Source organism: Phodopus roborovskii, unplaced genomic scaffold (assembly GCF_943737965.1).
Source record: "Phodopus roborovskii unplaced genomic scaffold, PHOROB, whole genome shotgun sequence".
Lineage (NCBI taxonomy): Eukaryota > Metazoa > Chordata > Mammalia > Rodentia > Cricetidae > Phodopus > Phodopus roborovskii.
In genome coordinates this window covers 2,082,261-2,100,762 of record NW_026126460.1, presented here as the reverse complement: position 1 = coordinate 2,100,762, position 18,502 = coordinate 2,082,261, and the positions used below count along the sequence as shown (strand labels likewise).

Sequence of the window (18,502 nt, the reverse complement as noted above, 5' to 3'; positions counted from 1 at the left end):
AAAGGAATTATGTAGCTGTTGTTTTTTTGTGTGGCATTTTCATCATCTTGGCCATTCATTGTCTTAGTGACACTGATATAGTCTGAGTTTTCTGTCCCACCAGGTCCCACAGCTGTAGCCCTTTAGTCCCAAATAAATACACAGAGACTTATATTTAATATAAACTGTTTGGCCAATGGCTCAGGCTTCCCTCTGGCTAGCTCTCTCTTGATTATTAACTCAAAATTATTAATCTGTGTATTTTTACAAGACTTTATCTTATTGGAGAATTTTCCAGCATGTTACGCCTTCAGCGACTACATGGTGTCTCTCTGGCAGCCTCTCTCTGCATCCCCCTCCCAGAATTCTCCTCGTCTGGTAGTCCCACCTATACTTCCTGCCTGGCTACTGGAAATCAGTGTTTTATTCATCAACCAATAAGAGAAACATACAGACAGAAGGACGTCCCCCATCACACTGACAACTCTCTCATTTGTCCCCTAAGTTGCCACATTTCTCTAGAATTGTGATTTAGTTCCCAAACAGTGTCTTTTATCCTCTTCCAGTGTTATCCATATTTCTTGTAAATTGGAGATTACCAGAAAGGTCTTGACTAGAATCAGGCTGAGTTTCCATGTTTTTTGTGCGTGGTGCACATTTGTATTCCAATAAAAGATACGTAAGATGCTTGATGTCTACCTTTCCTATTCTTTGATTTTTTTAACTTTAAAAAGTTACATTTCTTTATTCTATATGTATGTATGTGGGGACATGAGGGCACATGCACCATATACATGCCTGTGGCTGCCAGAAACCAACTTACAGGAATCATTTCTCTCCTTAAGTCACATAGGTTCTGTGATTGCGCTCAGGTCATCAGACTGGACATCAGTGCCTTCCCCAGTGAGCCATTTCTCAGGCCCCTGGCTCTCCTGTTATTGTGATGCTAACACTGGTTTGGGTTACCACCCACATTGTAAGTTTCTCGACCATTTTTCACGTAGCATTTTCAAACATGTTGCCCCCTTCCATGCTGCAGTTCTGCCAATGGTGACTAAATGAAGTCGCCCTTTTTGGTGAGTGGCAATGTGTGTTTTAAGTTGTTCTAAGCTTATGTGTTAAAAATATTTTATGTGTTTTAACAAGTTGCAGAGTTTTGGAGCCCAATGTGAAAAGCCATAAAAGGAAGTATTTTAAAAATAGTTTCAACATTTTCATACAAACATCTGACTTTGTTTATTAAGTCATAACAAATGATTTTTTTTCATGTGTAAAGGAATCATTACCTTCCTGGCTCTCTTTCTCTCTCTATCTTTTTTTTTTTTTTTGATGGAATTTTTTAAATTAGAAAAATTGCTTTTTTTTCAAATGTTTGATTGAGATGTTTATACAGAATCCTTGAAGCGGGTTAGAAGGTAAAATCTCATAATGAGATTATTTTATAATGAAAATACTTACAGACTCTTAAAATATAGCTTGTCAGGGAAGGGTGGAAGTGAACCAAGTTGTTACAGTTTGTTCCAGGAAAGGCACCTTGGAAGGATGCCATCTACTCTTACAAAGGTGTCCTATGATTCCAATTTTATTTGCTATATTTAACCTTTCCCAAAATGATTATGAAAAAATAAGTGTGTGTGTGATAAACTAAAGAAGCTAGCACAGTTCCTTTGTTAGTTGGAAGTGGGCAATTCCTCCCTTCCAAAGATGTTGCTGGATTGGGGTTATGAGGAACTCACTCAACTCTTATCAGCTGCTTTCCTGGTGAGCTGCCACTGGCCCACCCCATGTATTTGTCATCATGAGATCAGTCTGGAAGTGCCTTTAGATTTTACAGCCATGATGTAGTAATTCCTGCAGAACATTACAGGGACACCGACACCTGAGAGCAGCCAGGTGGCAAGGGCGTGCTCCGTGCCTGGCTCCTTGCTGGCATCATATCACTCTATAGTCCTCCAGAATGGAACTCGCTTTGTTTTGTTGCTGTCCTGCATGTTCAGACAAGGAACCAACCAGAGCTGTCCTCACAAGCTGTCAGTGAGTTCTTAGTCATATAATTAAGGGAGAAAAATACCTCCTGTTGAACTTTAAACAAACATTAAGGAAATGTAATGGACAAATTTAGTATGTTAATTTATAGCTTAGGGGAACAGATTTGGATATGTAAAGGTTGACTTTATTCCTTTTTCAATAGGAGACACAATAGTGTTGGGGGAAATCTCTTATTTTTCAGTCTTCCTGGGTAAAGTGTATTGACAACTAGGATGCGGTAGTTATTATTATGATGTTACCCATTGTGTGGAAAGATTCCAGGGTCCCCACCTTGCAAGATTTATAAACACCATGTTTAATTTGGAAGTGAAAAAAAGTTATTCTTGGCAGCATTCTTGTAGCAAAAGTAGAAACTGTAGGGGTCTTAATGCCAGCTACTGACCAGGAACAGGAACTATAAGGAATATGTCTGCACCTAACTTTGACACTACTGACGATGCCAATCAGTCTTTTAAACCATTGATCAAGAATTGCCTGTATTAGAATCACATGGATTTGTTCTTGAAAACACAGATTCCTAATACCTATCCTGTTTTGATTGTGCAAGAGTTGCAGATGGCTTTAATGCATGTACAATCAAATTTGAAAACCATTCTTTCAGGGCATAAAAATTTGCAAGGTATGTTTGACTCTGACTCATACATACTATTCTAATGCCAATCCTGAAAATGTTCATTAATGCAAATATATTGGCATCTCCTGGTGCAGTCTTACAGTAGCCCATCCCTTGGATGTGTTCCTAGGCTAACTGCTATTTCTATAATAGATAAAGCATCACTGGAAAAAAGATAGTGTTTCCATTTTGCAGATCAAGAGGATAGATTCAAATAAATTAATTTACATTATTCTCCACTGGTTTCATGTTGATTGCAAATTTTTACATGCCTAAAATCTATGCCAATATCTAGCCTGGCTTACAATAATTTTGTATTTGGGATAAGAAACGCACAATGTTTCTGACCAAGGTTGGAGTTTCTGTTTTGCAATTAGCAAAGTGCTAATAAAAGACATTGAGTGCTCAGTCCTGAATTAGGCACCTGCATTAACCCCTACCCCAAACACATACACACACACACACACACACACACACACACACACACACACCACCACCACCACCACCACCACCACCACCACCACCACCACCACCACCACCACCACCCAGGCTCAGAACATCAAGGAAGAGAAGGCAGAAAAAAATGTAAGAGCTAAAGGTTGGAGGAGTATGTGAAATACTGTTTCCTGGACAAGACATGACCCCTGCAAATCGTGACATCGCAGCAGCTGTGGTTACCACACAAGACCTAGACAAAGGTCCAGCTAGCCAAAATCCTGGCACAGACAATCTCTAACTCTTTGTCCCCTAGGTCAGGGACTGCAGTGGCAACCTGGAAAGTCACTGAAGAGTTTATAGACATGTTATCTGTACTAACAGTGCCTGTGCTGAATTCTTAATAGGTAACAGCCATTCTTTTTTATTGGATTTGGTTGCTTACCACTTTCTAAACTAAATTTTAACAACCATATATATCATATATGTATATCAACTTGGGTTTAGATTCACAATCCTATTTTTGATTTTTTTTTTTAAATCAGGGATCTCACTTTTATGTACATTTAAAAAGTCTTTCTGATTTATGTAGAGATGTATTTCCATTGGGAGATTAGGAAATCTGGAAACAGAGTGAGGAGATGAGTGTTTATCTGGCTGCTTTCCAAACACAAGGGCAGAGGGGAAAGCTACCAGTCAAGAGTGCAGCAAGGCAGGCCCGTGCCATGAAGCTCCAATAATGTATACTGGTGATGTCAGACTTGGGGATGCAGGACTCAAACACAAAGGCCATTCATAAAGGCTTTTCTGGAAAAGGGTTGTTCCTTCCTGATGTGCAAGCCTTGCTGCTGGTTAGCATTTGTTGGCAGCTTAAAGGTAGACACTGCTGGACTGGGTTGTCAAGTTGTAATCTGAGGATTGTGTCTGCTTTCCCCGGCTTTACTGCCGGTAAGCATCCTGTGAACTTTGGGGAATAAGCTACTTTACTTAAATGGTGTCTTTAATTTTCTAAGATTAATCCATTCAATGGCCACAAACCACAGTGCTTCCCACAGGCATCCTTTCAAATCAATAGTTTTGAATGCTAAGAACTCTAAAAATAATCAATTGAGGTGTCAGAAAGTGATCTGATGGTGCTGGCTGGGAAAAGGACCAGTTTTCACTCTTTTATCCTCTCTCCCTGAGCACTGATGCTTAAGTTTCTAGAGCTGCTCCCCCTCCCCTGTACTGTGGTCACCCTGACCCTCCTTAGCATTCCTGGAAAGGGTAGCACCTCTTCACAATGTTGAGCCTCTGCCTGGCCCTTCCCCCATCATATCCCATTCCTCCCCTCCAAGCCAGTGCTGCTTGTCTGCATCCTTCTGTTCTCTCTGCTTCCTGGAATGAACCTTCCTCTTAGACCATGGATCAGGTCGTTTGTGCAGCAGCTTACTCTTTGGACCTTCTCTTTGTCCTGTATAGAATGTAGTTTCATTATAATTAATATGTAATTACATACTCAACTTCTCTACAAAGAGGAACTCTATTTGGACCACACTATCTGTCCATGTCTAGTACCACATCAAGTCACCTTATCACAGTAAATGAAAACACATGGTGGTGACACATGAATGAGCCTCCCCATTTTAATGCTGTTTTTGATTTTGTTGGCTTTCTTCATAAACAATTGTAGGTTGAAGAAGGAAGTAGCATGGAAGATTCTGGGGCCTGGTACTGGATATACCTTCTCAGTGCAGTTGTGTTCTGTGGTCGATGAGTTGCTGTGTCTGAATTACCTGCATTTCAAAAGTTCCCTCTCTGTGAAAGATTGTGTGCATGTGGTGGCATGATACCTAAGCTCCATCATTACTGTCTTCCCACACCCCACACGTTAAAGTTCCTTCTTGTCCATTGGAATTAATTCCTGCACTATTTGCAGGGTTAGGTATGCAGTAATTTTTTTAAATATTTTATTTTTAATTGTGTGTGTGTGTGTGTGTGTGTGTGTGTGTGTGTGTGTGTGTGTGTGCCAGTGCAAGTGCACTCAGAAGCCAGAGGTACTAGATCCTCTGGTGTTGGAACTACTGACAGTTGTGAGTTACCTGACTAGGTGCTGGGGACTGAATTTGAATCTTCTGCAAGCGCCACCAGCACTCTAACTGTGGAGCCGCCTCTCCATCCTGTAGTAAATTTTCAGTCATATCAAAAATAGCTTGTGCTATGGGCTATTAGGGTCCTTTATATAGGAAAGCCTGTTGGATACTGGTAACACATGGATGGACTCGAACCTGTGAGTCAGCTGAAATATATGTATTTGGAAGGCTAGGGATCAGATTTGGGAGACCCGATCCAGCTCTGTGAGCCTCTCTGTAAGCCGAGGAGAATCTGCTGGTCCATCATCACAAAATAGCTCAGATTTTGAACTATTTTTGAGTAGGAAAAAAAAATCAGAGACACTTTGTTATTTAGTTGGTTGTTAATTGACAGCAGCCACCTTTGATGCCAATAACGGGAATGAATTGGTGTTTCCTGTTAGTCTATTTTATGATCTATTGGTGACTGAGACCATTATGAACCTGTTGGCAAGTTAGTGAGGTTGCTGAAGCTTTCAGGAGTGTTACTTGACAAGATATGGTGACGTAACAGCCTTGGTCTTGGATATTACTTAGATATGATGTCAAGTCATGTCATAGATGAGCTACTGTGACATGGATCTCTTCCTCCTATCGACTTCATCCTTAGAGTGGTACTCCAACACTCTTCAGAAAGTTGCTTTCTTGTCTGTAATCAATGGCACACACCTTTAGTTCCAGCACTTGGGAGGCAGAGGCAGGCGGCTCTGTGAGTTTGAGGCCAGCCTGGTCTAAAGAGCTAGTTCCAGGACAGACTCCAAAGCTACACAGAGAAACTCTGTCTCAAAAACTCTCCCATCCCCATCCCCCCCAAAAGAAAGTTGTTTTCTTATTGTTACTCGTTTTACAAAGAGTCTCAGGGCCTAGCTCAGGCTGGCTTCAATGTTGAGCTCACGGTCTCGCGGCCTCTCTGGTGCTGGAATAGCAGGTGTGTCCCAGAGGCCATTTCAAAAGTAAAGTCTCTATGTTCCTGGCACATGGTAAACACCTTGTATGCACTTGCTATTGTTGTCCCAGACACCTTAGAGAATCACAGGGATTTGTCCCAAAACTGTGCTGGATTTGTCAACTACGAGTGGTGGTTTATCTAGAATGAAAACCAGCACACAGCTCTTTAACCCCATCAGATCTTACAGGTAGAGGGTGCTGAGATCAAGGAATACCACAGAGGAAAATGCAATTGCCAGATCTAAGGTAGCACTGATGACCTCAGCCCCCCCAGAAGACTCACCAGGAACATAAGGACATTTCACCTCATTTTCCTGCATGTGTTTAAAAGATTTTGATCAAAAAGTTTTGTAGTCTTAAGTCGAATTCAGCAAGCAGTTAGTAATTGCAGAGTCTAATACAGGTGGACTAAAACCTTCCTGAGCTCTGTGCTTTAAATTCTAAGGGGTCTGAATTGGGCATTCCCCTACCCAGACACTAGCTGCATATTTTTGCTTTTTGAAAATTTCCCCTTCTTCCCTCTAACCATTCCCATACACTCCCCTTGCTCTCTGTCTCTCAAATTTATGGTCTCTAATTATTTAATTATTGTCACATACATGCATACATATTCCTAAATACAATCTGCTCAGTGTTTTCAGGGCTGATCATTTGGTACTAGATAACCAGTTAGTGTGCCCTGGGGAAGACCTTTCCTCTTGTTCTCAGTGTTGCTTAGTTGCTTATGGTTCTCTGTCTAAAGTTAAGACTCCATGAGCTTTACCCTAATCCCATTAGCATGTCTATTGGTATTGTTTAGGCAGCCATGCTTGTGAGACTTCATATGTGTAGCTTCTGACATTTCTAGGAAATGAAATCTCACAGCACACTTCCTGTTCTTGCTCTTGCTATCTTCCTTCCCATCTTCTGTAATGATTCCTGAGGCTAAGGTGCAGGAGGTGTATTGTAGATGTATCAATTGGGGCTTGGCAACACATGGTCATTTATTCTCTGCACTTTGATTGGTTGTGATTTTCTGTGATGGTCTCTGTCTGTTGCAAGGGAATGTTTCTTTGATGAAGGATGATACCCACTTACCTGTGGGTATAAGGATACATATTTAGAGTGTAGTTAGGAATTATTCTGGCTCAATAAAGTGCCAGTGGTAGGTTCTCCTTCTTTATCTATGACTAGCCTTGGATAGTTGGCTAGGTTTCTAGTACCAGGCATTATTTCCTTTTTATTGAATGGCCCATGTGTCCAATTAGAGAGCTGCTGGTTACTGCCAAGATATGTGTACTATTAAGACACACTTTTGAACTATTGTGCCATTCTAATCATTGCTTTAGTTCGTGGCATCATAGCTCAGTAGGACTTTCGGTTGCTTCCCTTCCTTGGATGCTTATAATGCCTTCTGGCATCATAAAAATGAGTCTCCAGGGAGGGCTTTCAGGTCAGAACCATCTCAGATCATCAGGTCTTGTGTCTGAAATTCAAGATGTTTTCAGCAATGGGGACGGACCTTCAGCCTGTAGGAGGCAAATGAGAGCAACAGCAATGGCCTATGCTATTGTGGGGGTCTCTTGGACAATCCTAACGACTAAAGGGAGGCTAATTGTGCCTTTTGCTTGAATTTTTTAGTCTATGGCTCTTGAGGGGGAGCACTGTCAGCCCATATGGGAACACACACACACACACACACACACACACACACACACACACACACACACACACAGAATAACTTGACCCATCCTTAGCATATGAAGGACTCACCATCCTACTCCACAGATACTTGCTCAGGCATGTTCATTGCTTCTCAATTCACAGTAGTTAGGGAATGGAAGCAAACTACATGGCCTTCAATAGATGAATAGGTATAACATGATTTAATAAAAGACCCAGAGACTGATATTGGGGTTCAAGCTTCAAGCTGAATATCAGAAAAACAAAGCAGCTGGCCACTAGCATCTTACCTCTACCTCAGGCTGAATGGGCTAATCCTGTCTCCAAGAGCTCTCACCAAGCCTCAGACTGTAACCGCTCCTCAGTGTGACTGGTGAATGAATGTGTCATACTGAATACTGAAGACCCTCCTTCTATCTTTTATACCCCTTTAGTGCTGGGATTAAATGTGTGTGATCTGTTACTCTTTTAGACAGCTTCAATCTCGTGTATCCCTGGGTGGCTTTGAAATCAGAGAGATCTATCTACCTCTTAATTCTGAGTCCTAGGATTAAAAATGTGTGTACCACACCTCCTATTTCTGGCTCCTGGGATTAAAGTTGTATGCTTGGCTTCTATGGCTTATGATTGACTTTGCTTTCTGAATCCCTAGGCAAGCTATAATAAATCACAAATAATATATCACCTCAAATAGGTAGTGAAAATGTGAATCATATAAGCTATGGGATAATATTCAGCTGTAAAGAAAATTGAAATCATGAAATTTTCAGATAAATGGGTAGAGCTATAAAAGGCCATATTGATTGAGGTAACCCAGTCCCAGAAAGACAAAAATCACATGTTCTCCCTCATCTGAGGCTCCAAATCTTCAGATGTGAAGATTTTACCAAACCTGGAGTAACTGCAGAATCCAAGGGAGCAGAAAGGGACCACGGGTGGGGGAGAAATAGGAGGACTGCAGGCACAATTGATTTGAAAGAGGATATGGAGGCCTTTAATTACGGAGGAGGAGATTAATACAGAAGAAAGGAGGAGAGCAAAATAACAGTAAGAATGTCTAATAAGGTGTAAAGAATCATTTTATTCTCTAATTCTCTACCTACCTAAAATTATATGTAACGCATATAAGGCTGCACACTAGCTATTTTGATTATTGTAGCCATTTATGCCTTAAAAGTAAGGTAAATATCTTCTGAATTGATAACTGTTTGGAGATTTTCATGAAAGCTGTATGGTGTTTGCAAAGGCTTTAGTCCTTTTTAATAATTTGAGAAGCCCTGGGGAGTGGGGGTGGGGTGGGATGAGGGGTCAGTGGAGGGCATGGGAAGATGGGAGGGAGAGGAAACTGGGATTGATATGTAAATAAGATTGTTTATAATTTAAATAAAAATGTATAATAAAAAGATAATTAGAGATGGTAGACCTACAGATTCCTCTCTGGGTTGATTGGTTTGTCTACTCCAAGCCCATTCACTAGCCTCAGGGAGGGCCATAAGCTGACAAAAGGGAGTGGTGGACTGGAGAGTCCAGATAGCAACTTCTCTATTCTGAGTCTGTCAGAGGGCAGGCTCCCCTGTGTGATAGTAGGCAGTCTGTTTGACCACAGCCTACAGTGTGTATGCACATAACTCATTCCCTGGAATTCTCCCATGGAAAAGCAAAGGAAGGAAGCTGAGGGGAGGATGGGGCGATTGCATCCTGTACCCTTTCCAGGGAGTGGCCACAGCTGCCTCAGCAGAAGGGACATGATGTGGTATGCTTTTTCACTTAGGATGCTCAAGCCGTAACAAGACTTGTGTGGCCAGGGTGGCTCAGGGTTCTTCTCAGCTGGACTGAACTATTCTGTAGAGGTCACCGCTAGTCCTGCCTAGTGTTCCCTTTGTAGAACATCTGAGGAAACAGGCAGAGGCATCAGGGAAGCGGACCTGGCAGGCTCTGAGAGCCACCCACCTGAGGACTCCAGGCCTGCTGTGGCTTCTGTTCTGACTGCTTCCAAGTGGCTAGGCCAGGTGCATGGTTCTGAGCAGAATGTGACATATGCCTTCGTGTTGCTTCCTGTACTTGGTTTGAGCTGATGGAGTCTGCCCTGCAAAGGCAGAGAGGAACTCTCTGGGACTGTTAAAGGTAAGCTCTAGAAAAATGCTACAGAGTGTGTTTCCCTCCTACCTGTTTGGATTTCTGTTCCTTAATGTAGTCCTCTCCCTTGGTAATGGGTGCTTATTAGTGAGCTCTGTGGTGTGCCTGTCACTTTTAGTCACTTGACAACTCAATCCAGGAGAGCAGTGCTGGGGTTAAGACAGGAAACTGCTGTAGTAAACAGGAAGTCCCCTTGTTGAATTCTGGAGCCCCCCAGTCCCAGTGGATTGCTTTACTGTGTGTAGTAAGGATAGCTTCTCCCTCCAAGAGTGTCTTTGAAAGCTGTTCAGACTGAGTCTAAACAGGTCTCAGGATGGACTCTCTGCCCCTGCTGAGAAAGTCTTTTTTTTTTTTAATGAAATGTAAAGTTCTTCTTTCCCGGAATGTGGTGTACGGCACATTTATTTTCAAAGGAAATTGTCTGTGGACAAGCACATGGAAACAATGCTCTCCAGACCGTGGATGTAGTGAAAAACCTTAAAATTAAAAATAAAGAGGATTGTCTTTGAGTGATACGAGGAGATAGAGAAACAGAGATACCGAGGGAAACAGGATTTTATGTCTTCCAGGCTGGCCTGGAAGTAGCCGAGTATTACTTTGAGCTTGTGAACCCCTGCCCTGTCTCCTGAGTCCTGGAGCTTCCAGATGTTGACACTGCCTGATCTGTGTGGTTCTAGGATGGAACCTGGGGCTTTATGTGCCCGGCAAGTGCCCTTCCAGCTGACTATGCTCCCAGATCCAGAAAGTGTTTTTTAAATAATTAGAGTCAAGAAGAAAAGGAACATATGTAATCAAAGCCCATGATCATTTCTGGTGACTGTTTGCATACATGCTGAAAACTTAATCTGGTTTCCTTGTGTGAGGCAATGAGGGCCCCTCCCTGTGGTTCCTAGGGCACTAGCCTTAAGCATTGAGTGACTTCCATTACAGAACCAGTCAGGTCTACCAAGTTGCTTGCTTTGTGGCAGTTTCTAATTACAGTATAGTATACCAGCATCCAAGTGCGTGTCTTGGATGTACAGCCATGTGGCAAGTGTTGGTTAAGAAAGCAGAGTTTTTGGCTGGGGAGATGGCTCAGTCAGGAAAGTAAGATGGCAAGTGCAGCAACACATGCCTGTAACCCCAGTGCTGGGGGGCAGAGACAGGAGGACTCCTGGAGCGCACAGCTCAGCCATTCTAGCCCATTGGTGAGCTCCAGGTTCAATGATAGACTCTGTCTCAAAAGAAAACAAAAGGGTAGAGAAAGATTGAAGACAGGCAGTGTTGGCTACACATATTCCCGCACTAAACATACACACATACTAAAAAAGAGAAAGCTTCAGAAACAAAAATATGAATGTTTTTAAATTTATGTATATTTATTAAAAATTAGACAAAATTAAAAGCAAAGACTGGGACGCTGGAGAGAGAGCTCAGTTGGTAAAGTGCTTGTCTCCCAAGCATGTGGACCTGTGTTTGATCTCCAGAACCCTTGTAAGAAAAAAAATGTCCTGGCTGTGGTGGTGTGTGCTTGTAATTTCATTGCTGAGTCAATAGAGGCAGGGCAGTCCCTGGGGACCACTAGCCAGTCCAGCACAAACAGTGAGCTCTAGGCTCTAAGTCAATGGGAGACCTTGTCTCTGTTCCTGAGGGCGACATCGTCGAACTTGTCTTCTGGCTTCTAAATGCACGTATCCAACCCACACACACAGTCACAGACACACCACAAATCAAAATGAAAAGCTAAAACATGAAAACATGGTAAATGATGTTGAAGAAATGTGTTTTTGCATCTGAAAATCAGCCCCCTTTGAAAAGATTGAAGTAGATGGAAAATTGTACAAATGCGAATGCTTTACTCTTCTGATGCTCCAGGCTTGCAGAGTTAATTCACATTCCCCTTACAGCCCTTCTGAGCCAGATACTGTTAGTAGTTTATAAACTAAGGAAACAGAGCCCATGCCCTAGAAAGGAGAAATGAGACTGAAACTACCTGTAATTCCCGCTACTGTCGTTCAGGGGTTTGGTACCCAATGCATGCGCAGCATGGCCTCTGCACCTCCAGACAGAAAGCACACATCTCTTGGCACCTACAGGGTCCATTTGGACTTGGTACTAATGACGTATTGTATTGAGGGGTTCTACTAAGTGATGGAGAACAGGAACTTTCTGTTTTGACTAAGGTTGAGGGTGGGGAAAGTTTGACTTTGAGGAATTGTTTGGATAAAGAGTGGGGTGCATGTTAGGTATAAAGAATGAAATTACAGGATGGTGGTCTGATGTGGAGAGGTAAGAGATGGGTGATTCACCTTGCAGGGCTGGAGAAGTGAAGAGTCAGAGCTCGGTTCATGGCCTTTTGCTTTAAGGATGGATATTTACATGTCAGCAGCTCTCTGCACAGGAGGGATGTCAGGAAGAGCTCTGTGTTCAGGTTATGGCTGTGGGACTAGTGTCTGCCTGTCTTCTTCACTTCTACAGGTTGCTCTGTGGCTAGAGTTTTGCCTGTTTGTAAGCAGCAGGACTGTCTTCTTCCCTTTTACAGATTGCTCTGCATACAACAGACAGGGTTGTTTGTTTGTTTTTATTGCATATCACTTCACTTCCCTGCTTAAACTTCCATTAAGTGACTTTCTAGCATCCTCAATATGGATGTTTGCTGTGGTATGGACAGACAATGGCATGTAGCATATAGTGAAGTGTTTATCTAATTATTCTTTATCAATAAAAACTCAGGAGTCAGATACTGGGGTAATAACTTGAATGATCAGAGATGTGGCAGAGAAGCGACCAGTGATCTCTCTCTCTCTCTCTCTCTCTCTCTCTCTCTCCTTTAGTTCCTTGACCCAAAAGAGGGAGAGACCCTCTCTCTAAGCCCCACCTACTACTTCCTGTGTCTCTCTATCTGTCCTCAGTCTTCCATTCCTTATGGCCTAATTTTGGTCAGTTAGTAGCTAGCTCTGCCCTCTGATTCAAAGCAAACTTTATTGGCAGTCTCGGGAGCATCATAAGGAGATCAAACTATCACACAACAGGAACATAATCTTTGGAGGAGGTCCTGGACTTACTATGTGGGTGCTGTGGTCCTTATCTTGGACATGTTGTTAACCTCTCTGACATTGCCTTTGAGGGATGTTGGTGATTTAAATGAGCTAAATGAGTTAAAATGCTAGGACAGTACCTGGCACCTGACATTATGTACTTGTGTATCTAATTATGGCCACTTTCCCCATCAGAACAACATCGCCACAAGAAAGGAGCCTTTCCATCTTTTTATCCCATCTGAATCCTTACCACATAGAAAACTTCCCAAGAGATAATGGATACTCAATAAATGTTTGTTGAATTATACTTTAACACTTGCCATTTTCTTTATTCTGCCTATAATTGTTATTTTTCTTTTGCTTCTTTAAGGCCTAAACTGTGCAACTATCTTTGACCTGTTACTATGTTTCCCCAAATTAGAACCTATGGAAAAGATTTTTTTTTTTTTGCTATTGTTTTCATCAGAATACAAAATGAAGGATGATGAGATGCTTGTACTCATATGTCACTATACTTTGCCCATATTCACTCTCTGAATTATTCTCCCTTGTCCTTTCTACCTCCTACTGCCCTGATTCCTTCCTTTAAATGGTCTTCATCTTCCTTCTGTTTTTGTTTTGTGTATGTATGTGTGTATACATATGTGTGTAAATGCATTAAGCTGTTACTTAGCTGATCTGTAATATTTTACTTGATCTTATTTATTATGAATATTGATTAAGCATACTGTGTGAGTACTTTCTCCATCAGCATGGTAGTTCGGTAGGTCATAGCTGGGAGGAATGGTGTCATACCAGTGTCATGTCTTCAGCAGCTCCAGTGCATGGCAGTTGCTAGCTACATGGTCCTGACAAGCAAGTGAAGAGACATTGGCTGGAAATGGGTTATGCTATAATTCCCTGCTCTTGGTCCCAGCAACCAACTTCTTCTCAGCTCTGCATCCTGAAGCTTCCACAACCTCCCCAAACAGCACCACCTCCTGGAGCCAAATATATGAGCCCATGGTGGGGGGCATTTCACATCCACACCCAAACATTAGATTCTGTGTCTAAGAGAAATGTACATTCCCTTTCATTTTTCACTTATATTGCCCTCTATGTGCCTACCTTCCTCTCCTTTGTCCCTCTTCTTCTCCTCCTCATCCTCATCCTTATTCTCTCTCTGCCTCTCTCTCTCTCTCTCTCTCTCTCACACACACACACAACAAAAACAAAAAACTACAGACTCTGCATATTATGCATATGATAAAATCACGTTGTTTTTGAGTCTGACTGATTTTGCATACCTAATTGTCCATTTCCCTGAAAATTATAAAATTCTATTTTCCATCATAGTTGAATAAAACTTCATGGTGTGTATACTGAAATTTTAGTCCATCCATTCAGTGATGGGTACCTCAGCTGATTCTGTGTACTATGATAAGTATGAAAGCATAACTCTCCTATAGTTTGCTTAGATTCCTTCAAGTACATATTTAGAAGTGGTGTAGTGGCATAGCTGAGTCATAGTTATGTTACTAGTTTTTCTGAGGGACTTCCATACCAATCATAGTGGCTGGACCAGTTTACATTCACACCTATAGTGGGTGAGGGTCCCCCCCCCCACATCTTTGCAGGCATTTGTTAATTTGGTTTTCATGATGATAGCTGTTCCATTTGGGGTGAAATGGAATTTAGTGTAGTTTGGATTTGCATTTCCCCCATCATAAAATTATAATTTGCCCACCCAAAATGTATGAGCTACTTGTAATTTTTTTCTTACATTTTAGTTGGATGATTTTTTGATATTTAATTCTTTAGAGTTTTTCATATATTCTAGATGATAATTCTATCTAGACCCCTCCATCCTGTGCCCTCTCTCATTACCCTAGTGACCATATCCTTGGCTGTGCAGAAGCTTTTGAACGTAATGAAATCCCATTTATTCATTCTTACCATTATTTGCTGACCTATTGGAGCCTTTTTATGGAAGTTTTGGTCTGGGCTTATGTCTTGAAATATTTTCTGTGTTTTTCTCCAGGGGTTTCAGAGTTTCTGATCTTATATTAAGGATTTTGATCCATTTGGGATTGACTGTTTTTTCTAAAGTGAGAGATACGATCCTAACTTCATTGTTTAAGATGCAGACATCCAGTTATTGCAACACCATTTGTTGAGGGGGCTCTTTTTACCATCTATGTTTTTGATACTTTCTCAGGAACCAAGTGGCTGTAGCTATGGCTGCATTGGTCCTTTCCTAGATCATCTGCTCTCTCTGTCTGCAGTCTCTGTTTTTGTGTCAGTAGTATGCTAGTTCTGTTACTATAGCTCTCTCTAGAACTTAAAATCAAGTATTGTGATACCTCTAGTGCTACTGTGTCTTCTTAGGATTGCTTTGGCTGTTGCTGGTTTTTCCCTATGAATGTTAACATTGATTTTTCTAGTTTTGGGAAGTGTGTTACTGGAAATTTTTTTTCTCTCATACAATACATCCCAACCACAGTTTCCCCTCCCTCCTCTCCTACCAGTTTTTTTTTAACCTCCCCTTCCCCCCAGATCCACTCCTCCTCTATTTCCCTTCAGAAAAAAAAAATCAGGCTTCCCACAGGTAACAACTTAACACAGAATGGCAAAATACAATAAGGCTAGGCACAAGCCCTCATATCAGGATTGAGGGAGGCAGTCCAGTAGAAGGAAAAGGGTCCCAAGAGCAGGCAAAAGAGTCAGTGACACCCCCACTCCCATTGTTAGGGTCCCCAAAACACGCCAAATCACAACCATAACATATATGCAAAGGACCTAGCTCAGACCCATGTGGACTCCTCTGTGGTTGTTGCCTCTGTCTCTGAGCCCCCATGAGCCCTGCTCAGTTGATTCTGTGGGCTGTGTTCTCCTGGTGTCCTCAACTGCTCTGGCTCTTACAATTCTTTCACTCCCTTCAATGGGAACCCATCGAAGAGGGGAAGATCTGCTGGAGACCTCTAATTTTGACTCTCCCTACTTGGAATTTTATGGAGAGTCCGTCCACTGAATCTGTAAGGTTGCTAGAAAAAGATCATTTATTCCACTCTCTATGGTGGGAATTCTTTAGCAGCAGGAATGCCTGCTCTTCCCTGAAAACCTCAGCACACAGATTAGGATTGAGATCTCTCATCATCATTATCAAAGAACCCTCTGGAAGGGCCTGATGTTAGCACTTGTGACAGAACTGTCTATCAAGTCATACTTGATTTTTCAGAAGAGCTTGAGTTTTCACTTGTTATACAAAGAGCAAAGGTGCTATCTGGAAATAGTCCACAAGGTATGATAGGAGAAATGGTTCCTGACAGTAGTCTGCTCTTGTGGATGGTTAGAAATTTTAGCCTTCAGATTTTACAAGGATCACCTGGTTCATTTTGTTTGTTTCATGAAATTAGAGACAACCTATTGCAAATGATTCACTCTATTTTCACAGTGATTTTGTTATAAATTTTTATAATAACCAAATAAAATACAGGTTTTCTGGCTGACACACATAAACCCTCAGTCACTTTTTCACTTGAAAACCTATCAAAGAATTTGAGTTTCTCTAGGCCTGGTGTCACAGACTTCTAATCTCAGCTTCTGAGAAGGCTGAAGGAGGGGATTACAAGTTCAAGGCTGCTTAGGCTGCAAAGTGAGTGTAGTTCAGCCCGTGGAACTCAGTGAGACCCTGTTATCTCAGATATAAAAAGTAAAAAGAGGAGTGGATAGCTCTAGCCCTTGGATAGCACTTGCCTAGAGTGTGCAAGGTCTTGGACATATGTCAAAGCTTTGGCTAGCTCCAAGCACTGCAAAATAATAATAATAATAATAATAATAATAATAATAATAATAATAGTAACAACAACAATAACAACAACAACAAGCATGTTTAGGATGCCTTTGCTTGAGACTTGTCACAGGATCTCCTTGTGTATTGGTGTGTCCTGACTAGTCCTTAGAGGACATCAGGAGGCTGGTATAGCCAGTAGATTGGAGAAGAGAAGGAAGGTAAGGGAAATAAAACCAGAGCCATAACTGGAGAAGAGTGGGTGACCATGTCTTGCAGCCTTCATTGGAAACTTGGTACCTGAAGAAATTTGAACAGAGCAGATGCAGCTTCCAAATGTCCACATCACATCCGTGCTAGAAACTGATTCCTCCATAAGCCACTGCCGTATGGCTTCACATTCTCTCATATTCTCGGCCACAGGTGAAATTCCTGGGATGTATTTGCTGAAAGGATCCAGATGTATCTTCTCAATGATCTGTCAGTGACATCCTCCCTTGACAAAGTCATCATTTGATGGACTAGTTTAAGACACACACTTTGTATAGGAAGGTGCTTGGCAGAGTTCTTGCCTGTGCCCTGAATGTCTGGAGTTGTATATATCCAGGCTGCCTGTGGTTAGGACTTGGCTCTGTTCTAGTAAAGCTTTTCATTTTCTTTGTGTGCTTCCTCCCCTATGCATGATGTCCTGACTAGAAGCTAGCAGTAAAGTATCTCCTCCCCACAGGTGGCACTACAAGTCAACAGGGACATTCCACTCCTTTCCACCCTGCCAGGACTCCCATCTGGAGCAGTAAACGGAGCTATCTACCAGGCACCCTTCCATAGCTGTGTTGTTGTTATTGTTATTATTAATGAGTTACTTTAATTTTATGTATATGGATGTTTTGCCAGCATGTGTATATGTACAACATGTACATACCTGGTTCCTGCAAAGACCAGAAGAGGGTGTTAGATCTCCTGGAAGTAGAGTTATAGATGGCTGTGAGCTGTTGTGTTGTTGGTGGGAATCAAAACCAGGTCCTCTAGAAGTGCTCTTATCGCTGAACTGACTCCCCAGCCCCTCCATAGTCCTTTTAAATGTGCAGATATTCCCAAGCCCAGAGCTGGAAGTCCTGTCATGAGCTCTTCTTAATTAACCTGCCCCTTCCTCCCTCCTTTTCTGTCACGATATACCATTGTCCTTTCTTATCATCTCTAGTGTACTTTTCTCAGAATATTCTTAGAATCTGATATCTGAAGTGAGTGTACAAGTAGCTCTAAAGCCACCCTTACCTAGTGGGTGAACTTTTAGTGGGTGGCCTGGGACCTCTATGATTTCTTTTCATGCCTGATGTATTATTTTTTTTTCCTTCCAGAGAGGATTTTCATGTAACAAATTGGGCACTGAGGAAGACAGGATTTAAAAAGAAAAAAAAAATGCTAGGTTTTCCACTCCATGAGGAAGTGTGTTCTTCAAAGATGTGATAAAATTGATGATCTCTTTGACCAATTCAGAGCTAAAGAGCCCCCTCCCCTCTGCAGAGTGCTTCAGGTTTCCATCATGTCACAGTTTTCAGTGTCTAGGTGATATGCCAGTAATCCTCCACCACACGCTGTCAATCACGGCTGTTCAGCAGAGTCCCACAGGCTCTGCTGAAGGTGTATGCCTTTCCCAGAAGTAGAACAACAGTTTTTATTCAAGTCATTCAAATCATAGCTTGCTTCAAATCTCTACCACGATTGACTGTCCAATTCCTGAATGCAGCCACATTCTTTGTGACCTACTATTGAGGCCTGT

General features: G+C 41.9%; 1 protein-coding gene across 3 annotated transcripts in view; it reads left to right on the top strand.

Annotated features, from left to right (window-relative positions):
• The window catches only part of Hecw2 (HECT, C2 and WW domain containing E3 ubiquitin protein ligase 2), a 331,621-nt gene that overhangs the window by 180,822 nt on the left and 132,297 nt on the right, over positions 1-18,502 (top strand). The window contains exon 1 of one of the 3 annotated variants that reach the window (XM_051190204.1): positions 9,785-9,921. The exons of the other annotated variants lie outside the window; for them this stretch is intronic. The gene's annotated coding sequence lies outside the window, so the exon portion shown is untranslated. Of the gene's footprint in view, positions 1-9,784; positions 9,922-18,502 lie in introns of those variants that run through there. 3 annotated transcript variants of the gene reach the window in all.